The 24,594-nt window shown below is 44.6% G+C and overlaps 1 pseudogene; it reads left to right on the top strand.

The window, feature by feature from the left end:
• The window catches only part of LOC137635575 (tRNA (uracil-5-)-methyltransferase homolog A-like), a 59,362-nt pseudogene that overhangs the window by 27,639 nt on the left and 7,129 nt on the right, over window positions 1-24,594 (top strand).

Here is a 24,594-nt window from a genome sequence, read left to right as displayed (position 1 = left end):
TATTTTCCATCAGGTATTCCAGGATTACATTCGCAGCTCGGAGCACAAACTGTTCGATCCCCTGACCCACGAAAGGGGTGTGGAGACAGCTTACCGTCAGGACGTCGTCCCACGACGATGTTCTCATAGCCGTTGTGGTCAGTATAGAAGAGTATCGGTTTTAAAGACGGAGAGGATAGGTTTAAAACTTGCAGTGGACTTTGGGTCCATTTATATTAAAGCAATCCTGACCCCTTTTGACCAAGTGTTCTGGGTCAGGAATCATCTTGGGGTAAACCACTCGCAGAAGGGAAATCTCAAAGTACTGTAAAGTTCATCGCTTCAAGGGGACAGTAGTGACCTCTATAAATCTGTGTATTGTCTTTGTGCCTAACTTGGTGCATTGTCTCTGCACCTAACCTAGTGCATTGTCTTTGCACCTAACCTGGTCCATTGTCTTTGAACTTAACTTAACAGGGGTCCTTCATCCTCTTGCAACTCTACATTTTATAAGTCTCAACATATATGCCCTTCTTATTACTGCAGTTGTCATTCAACCTCGTTAAACTTGAACTTTGTAGTATACTTTACTCCTCAATTGGCCTCCCAGGCCCTGACCCCAGAGAAGGTTCCATATATCCATACTTCTGAATTATATTAAAGTCAAAAGTTCTCTACTATGTCTGAGAAATTTTTGAGTATTTTTGCATTGCAATATTTCATATTTAGCCATGGGTGAAGTAATAGATAACCTATCTCATTCTTTCTCTGTTCATTGATATAATTTTCCTTGCCAAGAGGAAGGCCAAGGTTGGGGGAATGGATGGAGTGAAGAAAGCTCTTGGTGATAGGAGGATAGATGTGAGAGGCAAGAGAGCGTGCTAGAAATAGGAATGAATGGCGAGCAATTGTGACGCAGTTCTGGTAGGCCATGCTGCTGCTTCCGATCACCTTGGATGACTGCGGAGGTAGCAGCAGTAGGGGATTCAGCATTATGAAGCTTCATCTGTGGTGGATAATGTGGGAGGGTGGGCTGTGCCACCCTAGCAGTACCAGCCGAACTCGGTTGAGTCCCTCGTCAGGCTGGGAGGAGCGTAGAGAGGAAAGGGCCCCTTTTTTTCCATTTGTATGATGTCGGCAACCCCCAAAATTGGGGGAAGTGCCTTGGTATATGTATGATATATATATCATTATTCTCTCTCAAGGATTTCTTCTACGTCCGCAGATCCATCCGCAAGATTTCTCAGAGGAAGACATCGGCGACCTGAAGCAAGGCATCATAGATTACTTCAAGGACGGGGTCGGCACGTTGGCCGGCGTGACCTCCATCTTCTTCCAGGCGTTTGGGCAGAAGTAAGTCAACAGTTTATTAAAATTAAATGAGTTTAGAGAAGTTCCAGTCATTTGGGCATAAGTAAGTCATGATTTGTAACCATGAAATAATGAGTTGAAATTGTTCATTTGAGTTAGAATATCATTACTTTGATTGAAAACAATTCTTGTTTTGTGAAAGTCAAAATTCATCATTTGTTTATTAGATTATTATTATTAAAAGGGAAGACCTTAACCAGCTTGCATGAGTCGACTCTTACATAGCTGGCCTGATTAAATTCTAGAGGTAAAAATACTTATATTAAAACTAATAATAAAATATAAAGCAAATCGATTTAGAATATAGGATAAAAATAGATTTTTATATAAAAGCTATTAATGAAATATAAAATTATTATATAGAATATAGGATAAATAAGATTTCTATATAAAAGGCTATGGTAAATAGAAATTTAAATCTAATGTATAAAATTTTCTCAAAAAAAGTTTTAAATCTTGAAAACCAAAATTCCTAGAGTCTGATGAAATGTCCTATAAACTTATATCGCCAAAATATAAATATCTCTTTGTTCCGTAACCGAAATACAAACCACGCTATTTACAAAGGGTTATTACTTTTAGCGTAGCTGAAATGGCGAGCCATTAGAATTTAACGAGGGTGTATTACCCCCGCGCTAGTTAGCGGGGGGGTAGGGGAGTGGTAGCTAGCTACCCCTCCTCCCCCTCACACACAGGTGAATACCCACTTTCACTTTTGGCTCGGACTGTGACAGACGTCTCTGTCTTGGTCCTCGCTTGGCAGCCATTGTCTGTTTTGTCTTTACTTAATCGCTTACTTTTCTTTTACTCAATATATATGTAAACATGTTTTCATGTTTGTATATATATTTGAGTATAGAAATAAGTAAGTTTCCTTTTCAGATGTGTGTGTGTAGTGTACGATATCTACGTGGAGGCCTCGGCAGTTAGGCCACCACGGCCTAATTTTATGGGTTGCGATCGAGTTTGACTTCGGTCTTTCTCTCTCTCTCTCTCTCTTGAGGTCGTTCACCCTTTTACTATGTTTTACTACGCCCTTGTAGCTTCCTTCCCGTGTGGGTGGGGTTGCTACGCCGTACATTTTGTCTCAATTAGTTTATGAATCTAATTGTAGTTGTTAATTTTTCAGCTTGTAGAACGATTCCTTTCGGGGTTTTCGTTTTTTCTTTAGTGTTCATTCATTTTTAAATTACATAATTACATAGTTACATAATTATAATTGTTATAATTCTGTTTTGGTTACAGCTCTCCTTCCGCGAGTGTAAGTGGTTGTGAGGGCACGTGCCTGTTGTGTAATTCTTGTTCCTTTTCCTCGGGATTCCTCTTCGGAGCCTTCCCGGGGGAATGAATGTGTACTAATATTATTTGTTTTATTTTTTTACAGTTACCGATCTAGTTCGTTTCTGTAATATAGCAACGGTGTGAGCTGTCTGGTTGAGTCCTGGGGATTCGGCTGTTGCTGCCTCCCCCCTTGTATTGTCGTCAGGGGCGTGTCTCCTTCTACTGGTAGTACTCCCGTGTCGACGGACAGCTCTCCAGTTCATTTTAGAACAGTCAGGAGGCTTGCCTCCTTGGGCGGATAACTTTCCTTCCGAGGGAAGTTTTTTCCTGTCCAGGCTTGAGCTTTTCCTCTTTTGGGGGGTTCTTCTCTTGCCTTTTTTTCGTGCGACTATGCTCTTGGTGCTGAGCGGTCGCACCTGCAGTTTCGCTCAAGGGGCTGGGCAACTGCAGGAGCTCCTCTTCGGAGGATTGCCTCTTTTAGGTCACTGGCTGACCAGTCTCTTCCACGAAGTGTTTCTCTTTCGTTCGCGAGAGAGTACGCTCATAGAGACTCCTCTTCGGAGGTTTCTTCTGTTGCTGTTGCTGTTGGCCTCCCTCGCCGTAAGGCCCTCCGTCCGCCTCGTCGTAAGGGCCTCTCATCTCCCTATAAGGGTGCTTGAGGCGCCTTTTTGATTCTCCGTTTGCAGCCTACAACTTCTTTTTCTCGATCTTCCGTCTTGGTGCAGATGGACAGCAGTCTAATCTCGTCTTCCGACGGGCAACGGTCTTCCCGACGGACAACGGTCTTCCCGACGGACAGCGGTCTTCCGACGGACATCAGTCTCCCGGCGGACAACGATCCCTTCGGGGCAAAGGGTTGCTCCCACGGGGATCCTTCCCTTGCGTGTCAGGGTTTCCCTGCGCGCCCTTCTGTTCGTCAGCGCTCTCCTGTTCGTCAGCGCTTTCAAGATGATCTTCCCTGCGGTTCCTGTTACGTGCCCTGTGCGCCCACGTTCGCCCTCGCGATCTAGAACTTCGGTTCAGGTCGGGGTCAAGGACTCTTCTTCTTTGCGCAGGCTTCCACGCGTAGCCTTCTGCTCGTCAGTGATCATCAGCTCGTCAGCGATCATCAGCTCGTCAGCGATCATCAGCTCGCCAGCGATCGTCAGCTCGTCAGCGATCATCAGCTCGCCAGCGATCTCCGGATCGCCCACGTGTGTTACAGCTGGCACGCCAACGTTCTCCAACACTTCTGAAGGAACATGGTTCGCCAGCTACTAGCTCAACTGCGGATGCTGATCGCCATCGCGCGACCCTCAACTGCGGATGCTGATCGCCATCGCGCGACCCTCAACTGCGGATGCTGATCGCCATCGCGCGACCCTCAACTGCGGATGCTGATCGCCATCGCGCGACCCTCAACTGCGGATGCTGATCGCCATCGCGCGACCCTCAACTGCGGATGCTGATCGCCATCGCGCGACCCTCAACTGCGGATGCTGATCGCCATCGCGCGACCCTCAACTGCAGATGCTGATCGCCATCGCGCGACCCTCAACTGCGGATGCTGATCGCCATCGCGCGACCCTCAACTGCGGATGCTGATCGCCATCGCGCGACCCTCAACTGCGGATGCTGATCCTCATCGCACCACCCTGAACGATCGCCCTCCTGCAGATGCTGATCACCATCGCACCCTTTCACGCGATCATTCACCTGCGCATGCTGCTCGCCATCGCACAACCCTGAACGATTGCCCGCTTACGCATGCTGCTCCTCATCGCACAACCCTGAACGATATCGCCCTCTTGCGGATGCTGATCACCATCGCACCCTTTCACGCGATCATTCACCTGCGCATGCTGCTCGCCATCGCACAACCCTGAACGATTGCCCGCTTACGCATGCTGCTCCTCATCGCACAACCCTGAACGATCGCCCTCTTGCGGATGCTGATCACCATCGCACCCTTTCATGCGATCATTCACCTGCGCATGCTGCTCGCCATCGCACAACCCTGCACGATTGCCCGCTTACGCATGCTGCTCCTCATCGCACAACCCTGAACGCTCGCCCTCTTGCGGATGCTGATCACCATCGCACCCTATCACGCGATCATTCACCTACACATGCTGCTCGCCATCGCTTACCGCCAGCGATCTTCTTCACCTACGCGGCAGCACGATCCCTCGCCGTCACGCCCATTCGCCTGCGCGCCCGCGCGAACGCTCGCCTGCGCGCCCGCGCGACCGCTCGCCTGCGCGCTCGCGCGACCACTCGCCTGTGCGCCCGCGCGACCATTCGCCTTTGCGCGACCGTTCGCCCTCGCGCGACCATAGTTCGCGGCGAATTCCACAGCCGGTGGTAGCAGCAGGGACGCGTGCTCCTAGGCGGCACTCGGGATCACCTCCATCCAAGCACAGGTTGGTAGTGCAGGACGAAGACAGGTCAGTACAGCATTCTTCCCACCTTCTTTTCAGGCAGGAACCGTCGTGTCCTCTCCAAAGGATCGCCCGATCCCTTTCACCTTAGCGAGGATTTCGAACTCTGTGTCCTTGGAGCAGCAGACATGGTTTGATCCGCTGGCACGGGCGTTAATGAGGGTTATGAAACCAGCACTCACCGGCCAGGGTAACAAACCAGCGGCTGTCTCTCCTACGCTGAAGAGAAAGAGAGGAGTGGACTTCGTGGTGACTTCCCCCAGGGCGAAGTTGGTTCCCAAGAGGTCGGTCTCGAGGGTCCCCTCTCCTGCACGAGTACTCTCTCCTTCTCCCGCCCTGGAAGGATTTTTGGTGGGGGGGGGGCTTTCCGTTGAAGATTTCTCCATCGGACAAGGGGTGACTGCTTACCTCTTCCTCTGGGAGCTTACCAGGTTCTTTCCCTCCTCGGTTACGGCCCGAGGTTTGGTTCAAGGAAGCTACAGGAAGATCAAGGGTACTTTCCTCCTCTCGAGCTCAGGCACCTTGGCCTTTCGTCGTTAAGTATCTACTTGCGGACAAGCTCGATGTTGTACCATCTGGACGCACTGACTGAAGGCTTCCTTCGGGTGTCTCATCTGTGGAGGTCAACGACCTCAGACACCCTTCCATCCTTGAGAAGAGTTTTGTCTTTGCCCAAGGACAGAGACTTAAACATCTGCTGTGCGGAGTAAATCGACTTCCGGTTTCACTCCTCCAAGGCGCTTTCTTCCAGACTCTGCAGGGCTCCAGCTCCCTTTTCTTTCAACCACGTCGGCCTAAGTTATCGGCTACGACAACTGGGACAAGGTGTCCAATTGCAGTTTCCTCCTGTCAGGAACAGATGGCACGGGAGACTCCCCCGGGGGGGCATAGTCCTAAAAGGAGTTCACGAACTCTAGGATTGCAGGTTTTTTCGCTGGGAGGATGCTTAAGGTTACTCATCCGAATGACAGCTTCCCGATGCCCATTCCCGCACAATCTCTGTGAGTAGCCAAGGATATCGCGCCTGCCGTCTCTGTCAGTGAATTCAGTGTCTCTGAACCTCTATGCCATAGCATCAGCAGAGTTGCCCGGTTGGGCAGAATGATCCATACCTTAGGCGAAGGTCTTCCTTAGGATCATCGACGGCTTCACCCCCGGCCCCCTCAGTCGATCCTTTCTTGAAGGAAGGATCTGAGAGGGGATGTCCATAGTCGACCTCTCAGCCCTGATCAAGTTTGTCGAACAAACTTCGGCCAGCGTAGACCAGCAGAATCGATCAGACTGGTAACGAGGCGACAGGACTCCTTTAACCCTGGATCGGAAGGACGGGTACTTTCAGTTTCCATTCCATCCATCTTCCAGGGTGCTCGTCGAATTCAGCCTAAACTGCAAGTATTCCTGCTTATGATGCAGTGTGGCTATCCCGCCGTGGCATAGCAGGTTTGTTTCCCCAGAGAACTCTCCCTGCCTTCCTCTTGGCCGCTCAGGTGCAGACTTCCTCCTCCTCTGCTGTTTGGAGGGCTGGTCAACTCCGGTAGGCTCGGGTTTCGACCTTCTTCAGCGCCGGGAAAACCTTCCGAATGCTGACCATGAGTGTGGGCTCATGGTATTTTGCTTGGAGCCTTCTCTTCCTCTGCCTCAACATCTGGAGTATCTGGCCATGATATTGAGTCAACCGCCTTACCACGTTGGAAACCCCGCTTCTCGTCCGTCCAGCGAGGTTAAGCAACGTCGGTACTTGGATGGGTGACCACCTGGGGACGCCAGATTCTGTTACCACATCCTCCGAGCCTTCCTTTCGGTTGACTGTGGCAAGACTGAGGAGAGTCGCAGTACCTGTTCTCAGTCAAGCAGAGTTTTCAGCCCTACCTTGGAACGTTTCCTAGTTCTTCTTTCCTCATTGACCCGTTTATAGTCCGAACGGTCGCCTCAGGATAAGTTCCATGTGGGGCGATCCAAGTTCCGGTGGCTTCAGGCAATGTTTAACCGGACTCCCTGGCCCTATGGGACCAGCGGAACTATTAAACCTGCAATGGGTGTTGACCTATGGAGCCTCTTGATGGTAGTGGATATTCTCGTCCTTTCCCCACATTCTTGATGCGGTTCTCGGACTCGTCAAAGGAATGGGGGGGGGCATGTTCCGGTCCAGGCCTATGGTCAAGACCTGAAGGATACCTCTCCATCATTCAGGCAGGCTTAAGGGCCTTAGTCTGGCCCCTCTTCAGATCCTACCGCTCCTGCCAAGTCGCCCCGTTGCGTGTCGACTTCATGCTAACCAGCAGGGGACGCATTTTCACACCTTCACATCTTGCAGTAGAGATACCGGGATGATTGAGATTCTCTCAATTCCACCATCGGCTCTCTCATTCCAGGCAGGGGAATGTTTCTCTCAGACTATCCGAGCAGAGCCTCATAGAGAGAGTGTACCTAGGGGTCTTTGACCTTGGGTAACCAGCAAGTGCTGGTCTGGGGGACCTGATCGCGACAGCTTGGAACCTCAAGCTTCCGCTAGTTTTCCCCCCAGTCTCAGACCCCGAGACTCTGGCAAGATGCATTCCGGTGATGGTGGGACAACTTCGACGCCTGCGTCTTCCCTCCTTTTTGTCTGCGGACAATGGGTCTCAACAAAACCAGGTTGTCTGTCAACCTTTCAATGGGAAAGCTCCACTGGGACTATGCGCAGAACGGTTTCTGGACCCTCTGCTTCCCCTGACGGAACTCCCGGGAGAGCTTCTCCCACGGCGCAGACTACTCAAGCAACCACACTGCGACATCTCTCCCGAACCGGGGCGTCGCTTCGGCTTCATGCCTGGAGACACTACGCTTCCTCCTATAGAAGAGACAACCCGCTACAGTCGCGGTACGGAGGTCGCGTCATCTGCGATAGTCATCCACAGGGGTCTCCCAGGCAAAGTGAAGAGTCTAAGGTGGTTGGTGCCGTGGGAGATATACCTCTTCCCGTGAGGCCTCTTCTCCAGCAATAACGGTCTTATTGCCTTTCGGCGGGAGGAAACTCCTTTCCGCTCTTGGCAATGAAGCCTGTCGCTCAGCCTTTCCCTGACCTTCAGGCTTAAAGGAATAACTTTTTCCTGCCCGCTGGATCTATCCTCGCTCATGCGAAGCTACGATCGTCCCTGCCCTAGTCGGAGGAAGACCTCCAACTTGGAGCATGGCTCGGACTTTTAGTCCTTTAAGAGATCTTCTCAAGACCCTTTTACGACAGGCCTCGGATTGTATTCCGCCTTGGGTCTTCTGCTCACTCTGGCCACGGCCAGTGTGTAAGCAATCTTCTTGGTCTCTTACTACTCCCCCCCTTTCTAAGGAAGAGGGGAAGGCAACATTCAGGCTCGCTCCTGAGTTGTTGGCTAGACTCAGAATCTGAGGGTCCCGACCCTTCGGTCCGATTCATTCAAGATTTTGAGTCTCCATTCTGTGTCTGATGTCCCAAGACTTTCTCTTTCTTGCCAGTACAGGAATCGAGAGGTTAGCGCTGGGAACAGCTGCAGTTTGGCCTCAGTTGCAGCCGATTTGGGAACACAAGGAGGACATGGGGGGAGAGTCACCAGTATACCTCTTCAGCCCGGACTCAAGGACATTCATCTCGACCTGTCTTCAGACCCTCCCCCGTCACGTCGCCCTACAGCACGATGTTGGATACATCGCAACGTCCCTCGCCTTCGAGTAATACTACTCTGTGACGCAGGTGCTACAAGCTGGAGTCTGGAAGCGTCTGATGACCTTCGCAGCCCGCTTCCTGCAGGGCGTGACCCACAGGAGTCTCGATACGTTTTCTATCGCTCTGTGGTGGCTACACAACAGCTGGTCTAACCTCGGGCTCCTTTTTGGACAGGTAGCAGAAGGTTGAGGGCATTGTTATCAGGTTTTAGTCTGCATGAACGAAAGAAGTATGTCTGGCCCTTACTTCTTTCTTCATCATCCCCTCTACGGGGAAGCAGCATCCTGGTCTCTGCATAGCTGACCTCGAACCTCTGCAGGTAAACCATGCTTCCTTGTGTTCCGAGTATTGAGTCAATACTGTCGCGTCCCCCATACCCTGACGAGGTGGTATTGGGAACGTCCTAACCCAGAGTTCCTTCTGGAACTCCAGGTCAACTGCCTAAGACGGGTCACACTTCTTCCTTCACACACAAGCTTACGTAGGCCACATGGTTCCTTGCGGTGCAAGGAACTTGTGAGGTGCAGGGACTCCTTTTCTCGAGTGCGACTCACTCGGATTCTGAGTCCCCGGGTAAAGCCAAAGCCAGTATGGCTGGGGACTTTCCACCCTTCCTAAGGGATAAGTCACCCTTTGTAAATAGCGTGGTTTGTATTTCGGTTACGGAACAAATGACAAATTCGAAGATAATTTGTATTTTTCCTAACCATACAAACCTTAGCTATTTACACATATTTGCCCGCCAGCCCTGTCCCCCAAGACAAGTCCTACCTCTAAGTGAAAGTGAGTATTCACCTGTGTGTGAGGGGGAGGAGGGGTAGCTAGCTACCACTCCCCTACCCCCCCCCCCCGCTAACTAGCGCGGGGGTAATACACCCTCGTTAAATTCTAATGGCTCGCCATTTCAGCTACGCTAAAAGTAATAACCCTTTGTAAATAGCTAAGGTTTGTATGGTTAGGAAAAATACAAATTATCTTCGAATTTGTCATATTTAAGACTTTACAATTATGTCGTGATGTCTCAGACTCAGTATTGGTCAAATGAGGAGAAATTATTGTAAAGTCAAGTTATTGGAGTGTAGGTGTTATTATTATTATTATTATTATTATTATTATTATTATTATTATTATTATTATTATTACTAGCTAAGCTACAACCCTAGTTGGAAAAGCAAGATGCTATAAGCCCAAGGGCTCCAACAGAGAAAAATAGCCCAGCGAGGGAAGGAAATAAGGAAAAAAATAGACCATATAAAAAGTAATGAAAAATTAAAATAAGACATTTTACGCTACAACCCTAGTTGGAAAAGCAAGATGCTATAAGCCGAAGGGCTCCAACAGGGAAAAATAGCCCAGCGAGGGAAGGAAATTATGAAAAAAATAGACCATATAAAAAGTAATGAAAAATTAAAATATGACATTTTAAGCTACAACCCTAGTTGGAAAAGCAAGATGCTATAAGCCCAAGGGCTCCAACAGGGAAAAATAGCCCAGCGAGGGAAGGAAATTAGGAAAAAAATAGACCATATAAAAAGTAATGAAAAATTAAAATATGACATTTTAAGCTACAACCCTAGTTGGAAAAGCAAAACTTGTATTTGTGAATTGTGAATTGAACGTCAAGTAACGGAACCGACATCTAGTGTAATTTTAGTTTATCTTTAGAGTAGCATACTAACAGAAGTGACTTCCATGAAGCAAATGGAAGTAAGCTGAGAAATATATAGAACGTGGAAAAAAGAAATTAAAGAAAAGTTACTTTATGACAATACTTTTGCTTCAGTTATATTTTTTAGAGGTGGATGGATGGAGTGAAGGAAGCTCTGGGTGATATGAGGATAGATGTGAGAGAGGCAAGAGAGCGTGCTAGGAATAGGAATGAATGGTGAGCGATTGTGACGCAGTTCCGGTAGGCCCTGCTGCTTCCTCCGGTGCCTTGGATGACAGCGGAGGTAGCAGCAGTAGGGGATTCAGTGTTATGAAGCTTCATCTCTGGTGGATAACGGGGGAGGGTGGGCTGTGGCACCCCTAGCAGTACCAGCCAAACTTGGTTGAGTCCCTTGTCAGGCTGGGAGGAACGTAGAAAGGAGAGGTTCCCTTTTCTGTTTCATTTGTTTGATGTCGGCTACCCCCGAAATTGGGGGAGGTGCCTTGTTATATGTATGTATGTATATCTCAGGATATTTCAAGACTCATTTGGTCTTTGAGAAATTATTAATTCCAATAATGATATGATGTTAAATGCGTATGAAACCGGAGAATTGGTTTATGAAGCTGAATTAACTCCTTTGTGAGAATTATTTTTTATTACCTCTGCCAAGTAGGTTGTAAAGAGACCTGCTTTTGTATTTATATTCGTTTGTCTGAACAGAACTTCTTGCCAGATTTTCGCCTGATTTTAATAACGTACTGTATAGATGTTACGCTATGCAAAAACCCATTAAATTTAGTAGATTCTAGTTATTGTTAGTGATATACTGTGGATTCAATCAGGGTCAACATATGAAAAAGAGAAGGTTGGTCTATAGACTTGAGTAAAATATTGACTTTCTTCATTGGCAAATTACTATAAAGTAGATTAATTCACATTTAACATATCAAAAAGAAAAGCTTGGTGAGTAGATGGTAGTAAATATTGACAATCTTCATTGGCAAATTATTATAAAGTAGATTAATTCACAATTAACATCAAAAAGAGAAAGCTAAGTCTATAGACTTGAGTAAAATATTGACAATCTTTATTGGCAAATTACTATAAAGTAGATTAATTCAAATTTAACATATCAAAAAGAGAAAGCTTAGTATATAGACGGTAGTAAAATATTGACAATCTTCATTGGCAGAGGTCTATAATCACTTGACTTCTCTGGTTTATATTTAGTATGATGTGGCCATCTACATCCAGTAAAAATTTATATCCTAACAAAGTGTCAATCTCCCAACAGCCGAGAGTGTGATCAGAGCGCTCCGCAAGTGCGAGAACATGGATCGGCTAATCTACACGTCGTGCGATCCCGACGGTGCCTTCAAGAATTTCGTGGATCTCTCTCGACCGAAGAGCAAAAATTATAAAGGAGAATTTTTCGTTCCAATCGGGTGAGTCTGTTAACTAATTCGAGTTGTCTTTAATAGAAATATTTTCTTTGTCAAGAGAAGAAATTTTCGTCTATTTATGCCCGGATTTTATAGTAATAAACTGTAATAATAATAATAATGATAATCTCAAATATAAAGGTTCTTTTTCCTCTTCAAATGGAAGAGCTGATCTTCAATTTTTTTCATGTAACCGCACCGTTCTCACCATATATAAATTATAGATGATTTTTAAATATTTAACTTAGCCGGTGAATATATAATAGCTGCAACTCTGCGGCTTGACAGAAAACACACTCAAAAAACTCGCGAGCGATCGCTATGAAGGTTGCGGGCGTGCCCACCAGCGCCAACTGTCGGCCAGATACCACTCTTGTATGTAAACAAGACGTATCAATACTCGCTGTAGAACCTGGAGTTTTCTCAACATATTTGGTGAAGTACTTCATTTTGGTTTGAGCTTTCGCAGTGCAGGTGTTTTATCTTCATCTTAAATCTTGAACTCGTTTTTGGATAGATTTAATTTTTGATGACAGAGAGTATGGACTTTCTTTGACTTTTAAATGGCCGACCCTTCCCTTAGACAGAAGTGTGTTTAGGCTTTTAGCAATTATCTTATCACGTTATAAATTAATTATAGATTTTCCTCTATATATTTTATATCTCACCGCCTTTATTAGGCCTCTTCGATTAACTTTCCATTTATAATAAACATCAAAATAAATTTTAATGATTTGTTTATATGCGACCTTTCCTGAGAGTAGGCGGTCCTAACTTGGAAACCGAAGTTAAACAACGTTGAGCCCTTTCAATCGTAAATAGTTTTTAAAGAGCTAATGATTTAAAACTTTTTAAATGAATATTTTCAATAGATATTTTATGAAAGATTTTCTTTGAATAGTCTTCGTACTGTTTCAAAGATGAACTAACGTTTAGTTTATTTATGCTACGCAGTTTGCGCTCTATCGTTACGATAGAGAGAGAGAGTATCACGGTTTCACTTTGCAGAAAGAGTAAATCGATTCTGATGTTTTGTTCATTCTTCTTTCAAAGCTTAAATGTTTTAAATTCTATTTTAAAGGAACTTTTTAATTGAAAAACCTTTCAGTTTTTTCCTTTGGTCAAATAACATGTTTTTTTGACGAAACGTAAGTGGGCTCTTCTCTTAGGTGCGAAATCAAGAGAGAGAGAGAGATAGAGACGGAGGGAGAGAGAGGAGAGAAAAAGTTCCGTTCAAGCGGGTAACGTTGTTCTCGAGTTACTCTCGTCCCTAGTCTCTGTACGGGGAGAAAGGATAAAACGTTTTTAGTTTTTTATTCTCGTCCCCAGGCAATGTACGGTGAGAGATTGAAAACGTAGTTTTGAATGAACTAGTGTTTAGTCTCTTCCCCAGCCACTGAATTTTTTATCTTAAAATATGTTTACTGTTTTTTGCTGGTATTAATGTGCTTGCATTATACGACTGATTTCGCAATTACAACCTTTTGATGAGGGTAGAATTGCGTGCTTCAGGTAGAAATCAGTTTTATTCATACCTGATGTGAATTGTTAAAAGATTCGATTTCAGTGAAATAAGTGCAAAACAGAAAATCGTAGTGATGAAGTGATATTGCGCAAAGTGTTATCAGTGTTGCGACCAAGGGTTCGTCTGTTCGTGCCTGTCGTTCGCCTAGTCCGGGACCTCTTGCAAGCTCCCAAGCCCAGGGGAGAAGTAATGTCGTACGACTTATGGGTTCGAGAGGCCTTGATCAGCGAACAGACATTCCCTCTATGGTATCGGGTGTATCTTACCAAGATCACCCCTACCATAAGGCGAGAGAGACGATTTTCTCCTCGTCATCCGAAGGCTTTTCGCATAAGAAACCGTGAAACAAGGTTTCGAGGCCCTTTAAGCGAAAGTCAGTCCTTTCAGGACAGGTCCAGCGTCCTGGTTGTAGCCATTAGGACAGCTCTGACCCTATGCAGTCATCGGAAGACTGCTCGCCGCCTAACAAAAGCGTAACACAGACTCCGAGAGTCTTTTTGTAGGCAAGGTTTTGCGGTCACAGACGTTACCCTCGTCTCTTACCGCAACCATTCCCGTTGATCCTAAATGGGTTGTACGGCAAGACATGCAGAATAAGCTTGCCTCCCTTATGGAAGACTATTCTGCCGATAAGTCCGTTGAGCCTAGCCGTTTATCTCATCGAGATCCTGGCTTTCAGCCACCCTAACGTTCCTTTGTGCGTCCTGTTGACGTTGGCGTAGCTAAGTCACGTCAGTCAGGTTGTTTAGAACCACACTCGATGCGGTCTCGTGTGGATTTTCAGCCACATTTGGACGTTAGGCCACTTGCTGATGCTCCTGTTGACGTTCAGGACGTTCGCTAACAATCGGAGTTGACTTGTTTTGACGCTGAGCGTCAACCTCCGCATTCTAGAGTTGTTTTGACTGCTCAGTCTAGGCGGTCAAAGCAGTCTCGAGTGGACGCTGTGCGTCCTCACGCACCTGTTGTTGTTGACAGTTCACAGACTGTCAAGCAGTTACATGACGTTGCGTCCTGGTCTCTCGCACCTGTTGTTGTTGACAGTTCACAGACTGTCAAGCAGTTACATGACGTTGCGTCCTGGTCCGCTACTAATGCACCAGTGCGTGTGGACTCTGCTTGTAAAGCATTGCCACCACGGTAGGTCTCTCCCTTGCTTGAGACTCAGCTATTATCGGACAAGGTTCCTTCAGATGAGGAAGTTGCTGTTCCCCCTCCTACTGATATTCCCTTGAGGACTCTGTCAGACGGAGAGGAGCCTAAAGCTGCTTAGCCCTCTATGGACTTTAAATAAATCATGCTGATTTTTAAGGATCTTTGTCCGGATCTTTTTGTAACTGCTGCTCCTCGTTCGCCTAAACGTCAGAGCTTACACTAGGCCTAGCTACTTCAAAGCCGTTGTTTTATAAGCTAGTGCTCTCTCGCTCTCCTAGAGAGCTTTACGTTTGCTAGGCGACTGGTTTATCACCAGGAGGAGTTTGGGGGATACAGCCTTTGCTTTCCCTTCTTTTAAACTGGCTTATAGAGCGAGAGTCTGATATGACACGAGAGAAGTTCTCGGCTTGGGAGTTCCTGCCTCTGCCCAGATAGACTTCTCAAACCTCATAGACTCTCCCTGGCGCCTGGCCATGAGACGCTCCAAGATTTTACAGGTCAACTTCACAGCTGTTTTCGAGCCTTTGAAGTTTTGCTGTACAATTATGTCATGCATAAACAAGGCTTTCAGGGATGGCTCCAATGATCTGACAGCCACGTTCTCTGCAGGAACAAGTCTCTCAGGGATGGCTCCATGATTTGGCAGCCATGTTCACTGCAGGAGTACGTAAGAGGCAAGTGCGCTCAATGTGTTCATTGTCAAGACAAACTTCACGATGAAGTCTACCAGGCTGTCTTGACAGCATTTATGGAAGGCGACTGGATGGTCTCTCTCGACCTTCAGGAGGCATACTTCCACATTCCTATACACCCGGATTCCCAACCGTTTCTGAGGTTTGTTTACAGGAATGTGGGGTACCAGTTTCGAGCCCTGTACTTTGGCCTCAGTCCTGCGCCTCTCGTGTTTACGAGGCTCATGAGGAATGTGGCAAAATCCCTCCATCTATCGGGGATCCGAGCCTCCATGTACTTGGACGACTGGCTTCTCAGAGCATCGTCCAGCCTTCGCTGTCTGCAGGATCTACATTGGACGTTGAGTCTGGCCAGGGAGTTGGGACTTGTGGTCAACCTAAAAGTCCCAACTGATCCCATCCCAGATTATTCTATTTTTGGGGATGGAGATTCGCAGTCAAGCCCTGCTCAAAGTCCAACTAATGCTGAAAAGAAAACGTTTATTCAGTCAGGAGTTGGAACAGTCTCGTAGGGACTCTCTCATCCCTGGAGCAGTTTGTCTCACTAGGGAGACTACCCCTTCTGCCTCTCCGGTTCCATCTAGCCTCTCACTGGAACTAGGACAAGACATTAGAGACGGTATCATTCCCAGTCTCCGAACCAATAAAGGCATGCCTGAAATGGTGGGACAGCAATATCAGTCTGAGAGAGGGACTATCCCTAGCAGTCAAGAACCCAAACCACGTGTTGTCCTCAGACGCGTCGGGTTTGGGTTGGGGTGCGACCCTGGACGGTCGGGAATGCTCGGGTCTGTGGACCTCAAGTCAGAAGAGCATGCACATCAACGGCAAGGAGCTATTAGCATTCCACTTGGCCTTGATGATATTAGAAAGCGTCTTCGAAACTAAGTGGTAGAGGTCAACTCAGACAACACCACAACTTTGGCGTACATCTCCAAGCAAGGAGGCACACACTCCTTCACGCTGCTCGAGATCGCAAGGGACCTTCTCTTATGGTCTAGAATTCGAGGCATCTCCCTGTTGACGAGATTCATCCAGGGGGACTTGAACGTCTTGGCAGACTGTCTCAGTCAGAGGGGTCAGGTGATACCCACGGAATGGACCCTCCACAAGGACGTGGGCAAGAGTCTTTGGGCTTCTTGGGGTCAACCAACCATAGACCTCTTTGCCTCCTCGTTGACCAAAAGGTTACCAATCTTTTGCTCTCCAGTCCTAGATACAGAAGCAATCTACATAGACGCGTTTCTACTGGATTGGTCTTTTATGGACTTATATGCATTCCCACCATTCAAGATAGTCAACAAGGTACTGCAGAAGTTCGCCTCTCACGGAGGGACAAGGTTGACGTTGGTTGCTACCCTCTGGCCCGCGAGAGAGTGGTTCACCGAGGTACTTCAATGGCTGGTAGACTTTCCAAGAAGTCTTCCTCTAAGGGTAGATCTGTTACGTCAGCCCCACGTAAAGAATGTCCATCAAAGCCTCCCCGCTCTTCGTCTGACTTCCTTCACACTATCGAAAGACTCTCAAGAGCTAGAGGTTTTTCGAAGGAGGCAGTCAGTGCGATTGCAAGAGCTAGGAGAGCTTCTACCATTAGAGTATACCAGTCGAAGTGGGAAGTCTTTCGAGACTGGTGCAAGTCAGCATCTGTGTCCTCGTCCAGTACCTCTGTAGCCCAAATCGCAGATTTTCTTTTACATCTGAGAAAGGTTCGCTCCCTTTCAGCTCCCACGATTAAGGGCTACAGGAGCATATTGGCTTCGGTCTTTCGACATAGAGGCTTAGATCTTTCCAACAATAAAGATCTCCAAGATCTCCTTAAGTCTTTCGAGACCTCTAAGGAACGTCGTTTGGCAACTCCTGGATGGAACTTAGACGTGGTCCTAAGGTTCCTCATGTCAGACAGGTTTGAGCCATTACATTCAGCCTCCCTGAAGGATCTCACCCTCAAGACACTTTTCCTAGTTTGCTTGGCTTCGGCTAAAAGGGTCAGTGAACTTCATGCCTTCAGTAAGAACATCGGCTTTTCTACAGAAAAAAGCCACTTGTTCACTTCAACTTGGTTTCCTGGCCAAAAATGAACTGCCTTCTCGTCCTTGGCCTAAATCTTTTGATATTCCTTGCTTATCAGAGATCGTAGGCAACGAACTGGAAAGAGTATTATGTCCTGTTAGAGCTCTTAAGTTCTATTTAGCTCGTACTAAGTCATTACGAGGGAAATCTGAGGCATTATGGTGCTCAGTTAAGAAACCTTCATTGCCTATGTCAAAGAATTCTTTGTCATATTTTATCAGATTTTTTTAATACGAGAAGCTCATTCTCACTTGAATGAGAAAGACCGATGTTTGCTTAAGGTTAAGACGCACGAAGTTAGAGATATAGCAACCTCCGTGGCCTTCAAGCAAAATAAATCTCTGCAAAGTATTATGGACGCGACTTTTTGGAGAAACAAGTCAGTGTTCGCGTCATTTTACTTGAAAGATGTCCAGACTCTTTACGAGGACTGCTACAAACTGGGTCCATTCGTTGCAGCGAGTGCAGTAGTGGGTGAGGGTTCTACCACTACACTTCCCTAATTCCAATATCCTTTTAATCTGTCTCTTGAAATGTTTTTAATATTGTTTTATGGGTTGTTCGGAAGGCTAAGAAGCCTTTCGCATCCTGATTGATTTGGCGGGTGGTCAAAGTCATTTCTTGAGAGCGCCCAGATTAGGGGTTTGATGAGGTCCTGTTGTATGGGTTGCAGCCCTTGATACTTCAGCTCCTGGGAGTCTGTCAGCATCCTAAGAGGATCGCTGGGCTCCGTGAGGAAGACAGACTTACAAGGCAGAGTAATCGTCTAAGTCAACTTCCTTACCAGGTACCTATTTATTTTGGTTTTGTTATATTGATAACTGTCAAAATGAAAAAACTCTTAGCTTATACGCTGTAAACATAATTAACTCTGGTCTCTACCCACCTCCTTGGGTGTGAATCAGCTATTATATATTCACCGGCTAAGTTAGATATTTAAAAATTATATTTTAATTATAAAATAAATTTTTGAATATACTTACCCGGTGAATATATAAATTAAATGACCCTCCCTTCCTCCCCAATAGAGACACAGCGGGACGAGAAGAATTGAAGGTTTTGTTTACATACAAGAGTGGTATCTGGCCGACAGTTGGCGCTGGTGGGCACACCCGCAACCTTCATAGCGATCGCTCGCGAGTTTTTTTAGTGTGTTTTCTGTCGAGCCGCAGAGTTGCAGCTATTATATATTCACCGGGTAAGTATATTCAAAAATTTATTTTATAATTAAAATATCATTTTTTCTGTCTACCTCCCAAAATTGAAGGAATTGCCATGGTAGATAGAATACATGGTTTTAAAATGTTAGCTTTCAGTACCATAGAATTTTTAAAAATTTTCTTTATTTCTTATCTTATTGTTGATTGGATAATATAATTTCTTAATGGCTATGGACGACTGAATGAACGTTTATACTTTTACAATATATATATATCATGCATCCAACCAACCTGATTTTAACATTGATTAAGGAAAGAGATTGAAGTATTTTTTCCAATTTAGAGGTTCGACAAGCGGGCATAATTCACCCGTCGGTCGAGCATATTCGCACACAAATACAAACCTTGTGTTTTACTCGTGCCATAACTTGAGCAAAGGGAGAATGCGACTGTGGTGGTAGCTTAGTTGGACTGTTCTAAACCCAAACTTAGTGGTTCCAAAGTTCGATCTCCACTCGGGGCTTCGTCGCCAAGAAGCAAAGATCGACTCCCTTTGAACGAGGATCATATGTATTTATGTACAGTGAAGTCCTTTTCCTCTTTGTCTACAGCCTTTACCCCTATGTGTGGTCGCTGTTTCGTGTAAGCCTTCTCTGTTCTCTTATTATCATGAGTGTTCATTTCTCTCAGTCATTTTTTCCTCTCATATCATTTACTATATGTCTTTCCTTCTGAACTATTGCCTTCCTCTCCTTCCCCCATCCACCTCAGTGTCCGTGACCCTCGACAAGCATATTTATGTAATTTGAGACCAACTCAACAATCTACGCTTTGCTGCTGTAGCCGAGGAGCTCCGCTTAGGCCTTTCTATTGCTCTTTGGTGGACCATAAGCGTTGGCTACGCTACTAGAGTGCAAATACAAGACGTATACAATGATCTACGCTTTGTCTTAGTAGCTGAAGAAGTTCATTTAGGCCTTTCCATTGCCCGTTGGTGATTGGTGGATCATAAGCATTGGCTACGTTACTAGGACACCAGGTAAAGGTGTATATAATGAGTTATTGGATTTCAATCACAATTTCTTCCTCGTGCTCTTTAGGCATTTCTTTTGAAGGAAAGTAGTTTGCCGGTAATTCAAGAATGCATTTGGGTGTGTATAATTGTTTGATCTTCATTGGAAGTTTTGATTTTACCGCTTTATGGGTGTATTGGGTTGACAGTTAGTGGAAGGGGTTCTTTAGCATTTGTAACTAGTGTTGGAGGTCCTTTGCTTTTTCTCTTCTGTTTCCTTTTATCTCTTCCTACATGACTGGGAGGAGCGTAGAGAGAAAAGGTCCACTTTTGTTCATTTTTTTTATTTCTGCTACCCCTTAAAATTGGGGGAAGTGCCTTGGCAAATAGATAGAGATGCATGACTGTGCAAAAACCCCCAACTTTCCTATTCCATTTTGCCTTTCTCATTTTGAGAATCAAACTCAGAACTGGGGAGCTTAGATATTCAATCCACTTGATCATTTCCCTTGACAAAGATTCTTTTTGATTAGGCATATGTATATGAACTAACATTATCAGAAGCAGCATCGCAAGGTACAGATGGCTTCATTAATTCTGGTACACTTTTTGGGAAGCTAGGGAGACCTGATAGCCTTACATTTGTAGCAGGTAACGCTGTCATTAGCTCAAAAGAAACTATTGGCAATACAGTACTGCTTGTAAAATAAAGTTGCTACGCTTGTAAACATGCTGTTAAATGCATTTTTATTAATTTTACTAAGTACTGTATAGAAAAATATTGTAGTTTAACAGCACTTTGTGAAAATAATAAAAATAATTCTCTTCTTGTTTACAAGCTCAGCGATTTTATAGGCAGCGTTTCTAGCAATATAATTAAGAAGCCCAAATGATATTGGTAATTGCCAAGGAATAATATTTCATCATGTGTTTATGTCATGATGATTGGCGACGTGGGTAGTGATCTGCAAAGGTAGTACTGTACATATTGTCCTCGTTCTCTTACGATTCTTCGCTTAATACTTACAAGACAACCGAGATTTCAACATGATCCGGGTAATGCATTGGATACCCAGTTGTCATCTGGATTCACACACATTCTTGACGACTTAAGCTTGAATCACACTAGGCTTTTTTCCGCCTGCAGCGAGTCGTTGCTGCCGAAAATGGGAAACCAGGAGCTTTTTGCTCGTGATTTTGGCTTCCCAACTGGGTAGGAAGCAGCGAGCATAAATCCCAAGCATGACTGGATGTAACTAAACAAGATGGCTGCTGCAAATAGGACATGACCTTGCTTGGCAATCTTGAGGCCAACAAGCCTCAAGAGATAATGAAAATCTGCTTTGTTCATCCTGTGGTAATTGTAGAATTCTTAAATTCACATAATGTTCCGAGAATACATATTACTGCAACTGTTGTAAAATTTTTGGGTGCCACGATGATATCAGCTGATCGGTTTTGTTTACACTTTCTCCTATTTCCTCCTCAAACTGCGAGATCGTTGTGTGATTTCTACAACACTTTCGCTCGCGAGCATCGGCTGGAGGTTGGTGGGAACCTAAAGCAAGAAATGAATAGTGTGATTCCTGTTTATGTTAACTACTTGTTTAGTTGTTTGTGTACATACTGTTATCTGGATGTTTATGTTAACTACTTGTTTGGTTGTTTGTGTACATACTGTTACCTGAAAACAACTTAACTACTTTACTGTAAATATCCAATCCATTGTAACATTACTCATATGATATTTATCTGTTGTTTACTATAACTATAAAACTGTAAATAAGTTAGTCAGTGTATATAGAGATTCTGAAGGATTAGGAATAAAGCACAGCACGCAGTTTCTGTAGTTTTATATTTCTACCAAAGAAAATTAACATGGTGGCAGCGGTTATTTAAAGAATCCAAAAGAAAAAAAAAAAAAAAAAGAGAAGCCTATTGATACAAAACGTGTTTTCCTGAAGAAAATGGCTGAATCTGTGTTTCGTTTGCCTCCACCATTAGACCCTTTGGATGATAATCTTGCTGATACTTTCAAGAAATGGAGGAGACAAGTGGACATCTACATGACAGCAAGCGGAGCTAGTTCTAAACCCAAGAAAACAAAGGTTGCAATTATACTCCATTGCACAGGACCACAAATGGTAGAAATATTTGACCAGTTTAATTTTGAAACAGAGGAGCAGAAAGATAATCCTGATGATGTAATTAGGAGATTAGAAGAGTATTGTTGTCCTCGTACCAGTGAAGTGTTACAGTCCTTCAGGTTTTGGAAAATTTCATACAAACAGCCATTTCATTCATTTTTGATAGAACTCAAGGTTCAGGCCGATAAATGTAATTTTCAAGAAAAAGAGCGAATGATAAGGGATAAAATTGTGTTTTCAGTGACAGGGAAACTACAGGAGCTGCTACTTCGAGAAAGAAACTTAAATTTAGAAAAAGCTGTCGAGATATGTTTGGCTTATGAAGCAACCGTTAATTGTGCTAAAGAGATGTGCGAAGTTGGCTCTGAGAATGTTAATAAGGTGAACAGTTGGAGAACCAAAGCTACTGATAGTTCCTTTAATAAGGATTTTTCGGACTCAAAGTGCGAAGTTGGCTCTGAGAATGTTAATAAGGTGAACAATTGGAGAACCAAAGCTACTGATAGTTCCTTTAATAAGGATTTTTCGGACTCAAAAAATATGGACAGGTATGCCGTGAAGTGTCGATTTTGTGGGTATAAGCATGAATTTGAAAAATCAAAATGCCCAGCATGGGGAAAAGTCTGTGAAGCATGTAAAGGAAGAAACCATTTCAAGGCTGTGTGTAAGAAAACAGTTAAAATTGTTAAAGAGAAGAACGAAGAAGCAGATGAAGGCTACGATCATTACATGTGGATGGCACCGGTTGCAATGAAAAATTCTAATAGATTAACTGCATTACTAATTGTAAACGATACGGGTTAGATTTCATTTGGATACGGGTGCTGACGTGAATGCAATATATCAAAGGTATGTCAAAAAGGATCAAGTGCGACCAACGTCTGTGAAACTCGCCATGTGGAATAAATCCAAGCTTTCGCCCATTGGCGAGACGACATTGAATGTGAAAAACCCTAAAAATGATGAAATTAGAAGTGTAACCTTCATTGTGGTTTCAAATGACCTAATGTGTTTACTTGGGTCAAAGACATGTCAAGAGATGGGATTCGTGTTTGTCAATGGTAAAGCATTTGTATCAAAAATTGACATTGACCATGAGATGAGCGACCTTGGTGACCTTGGAGAGGTTAAACTTAATGTAGATTCTACATTACCAGCAAGAATATTACCGTGCCGACGTTTACCGATTGCAATAAAATCAAAGGTTCAAAAAGAGTTACACTCTCTTGTGAAAAGAGGAGTTTTGATTCCGGAGACTGAACCAACTGACTGGGTTAGTCAAATGGCAGTCGTTCAAAAAACAAATGGAAAGTTAAGAATATGTATAGATCCTCAGCCACTCAACAAAGCTCTTAAAAGGGAATATTACACATTACCAATTTTGGAGGATGTACTGCCAAGTCTAAAACATGCCAAGATATTTAGCAAACTGGATGTTCAAGAGGCTTTTTGGCATATACGGCTAAATGAAGAATCCAGCAAGTTGACAACAATGATTACCCCCTTTGGTAGATATCGATGGGCTCGTTTACCTTTCGGGTTGAAGGTGAGTAGTGAAATATTTCAGCGAAAATTAAATGAGGCATTGGAGGGGCTTCGGGGTGTATACTGTGTAGCTGATGATATTGTGGTCGTTGGTTTTGGAAATGAGGAACACGAAGCAATGCGTGATCACGAACAAAATCTTCAGTCACTACAGAAGCGTTGCCAAGAAAAAAAGATCAAACTAAATGAAGAGAAATCGGTTTATAGAAAAAAGGAAATCGCATTCATGGGACATCGTTTAACATCAGCTGGTGTGACGGCTGATGAAAATAAGGTAAAGGCCATTAAAGAAATGCCTGCCCCTACCGATATTTCAGGAATTCGGAGGTTTTGTGGAATGGTACAATATCTATCAAGGTTTTTACCCAATCTTGCTGATGATTTAGAACCTATCCGAGAGCTGACAAGAAAGAACGCAAAGTATGAATGGAATGATGAGTGCACTCGCGCTTTCTCAGTGATCAAAGAAAAGGTCACCTGTACACCAGTTCTAGTTTATTTTGATCAAAGTAAGGAGCTTGTATTACAGGTTGACAGCAGCAAGGATGGTATTGGTGCAGTCATTATGCAGGAAGGACGTCCGATAGAATACGCATCAAGGACCTTAGCTAGAAACGAACGTAACTGGGCTCAGATTGAAAAGGAAGCTCTTGCTGTGGTTTTTGGTTTAGAGCGATTTGACCAGTATACTTTTGGGCGACGTGTTATTGTTCATAATGACCATAAGCCTCTTTCTTCAATCCTCGAAAAGCCATTAAGTCAAGCTCCAATGCGTTTACAAGTTTTAATGATGAGGTTGAACCGGTACGACGTCGAATATCAGTACAAAAGCGGAAAAAGCCTTTTGTTAGCCGATACCCTTAGCAGGGCCTGCCCAAAAGAGGAAAATAGAGACACATTGGTAAGGATGATAGATTCACTGAAAAATTACCCCGATTCAATTTTAAAGGAAGTAAGAGACGCCACCACAAACGACGAAGAGCTGCAAGAATTATTGTCTGTAATCAAGGAAGGATGGCCTGATCGCAAAGACATAATTCCCGAAGTATTAAAACCTTACTTCGATTTTAGAGATTCCATGAGTTACCAAGACGGCATCATTCTAAAGGGAACTCTTATACTGATTCCTCGTAAACTACGAGATTCAATCAAAACGAAGCTTCATGTAGCTCATCTTGGTTACGATAGCATGATGCGACGAGCAAGAGATGCAATATTTTGGCCAGGGATGTCGAAAGAAATAAAGCAAATGGCCAATTCATGTGACATTTGCCAGCAGTATAAACCTCGGAATCAGAAGGAATCGTTGATGGATGTTAATGACGGAGGCAGACCCTGGAATAAAATCGGATTAGATTTGTTTGAGATTGTTGGAAGAAATTATTTAGTCATTGTTGATTATTATTCCTCATTCACTGAAGTAGAGTTTCTAACGTCAACAACTTCAAATCACGTTATAGCGATAATC

The sequence above is a fragment of the Palaemon carinicauda genome, unplaced genomic scaffold, assembly GCF_036898095.1.
Source record: "Palaemon carinicauda isolate YSFRI2023 unplaced genomic scaffold, ASM3689809v2 scaffold142, whole genome shotgun sequence".
NCBI lineage: Eukaryota > Metazoa > Arthropoda > Malacostraca > Decapoda > Palaemonidae > Palaemon > Palaemon carinicauda.
The sequence above is the reverse complement of the archived record's forward strand: the minus strand, read 5'-3'. Positions and strand labels throughout refer to the sequence as shown.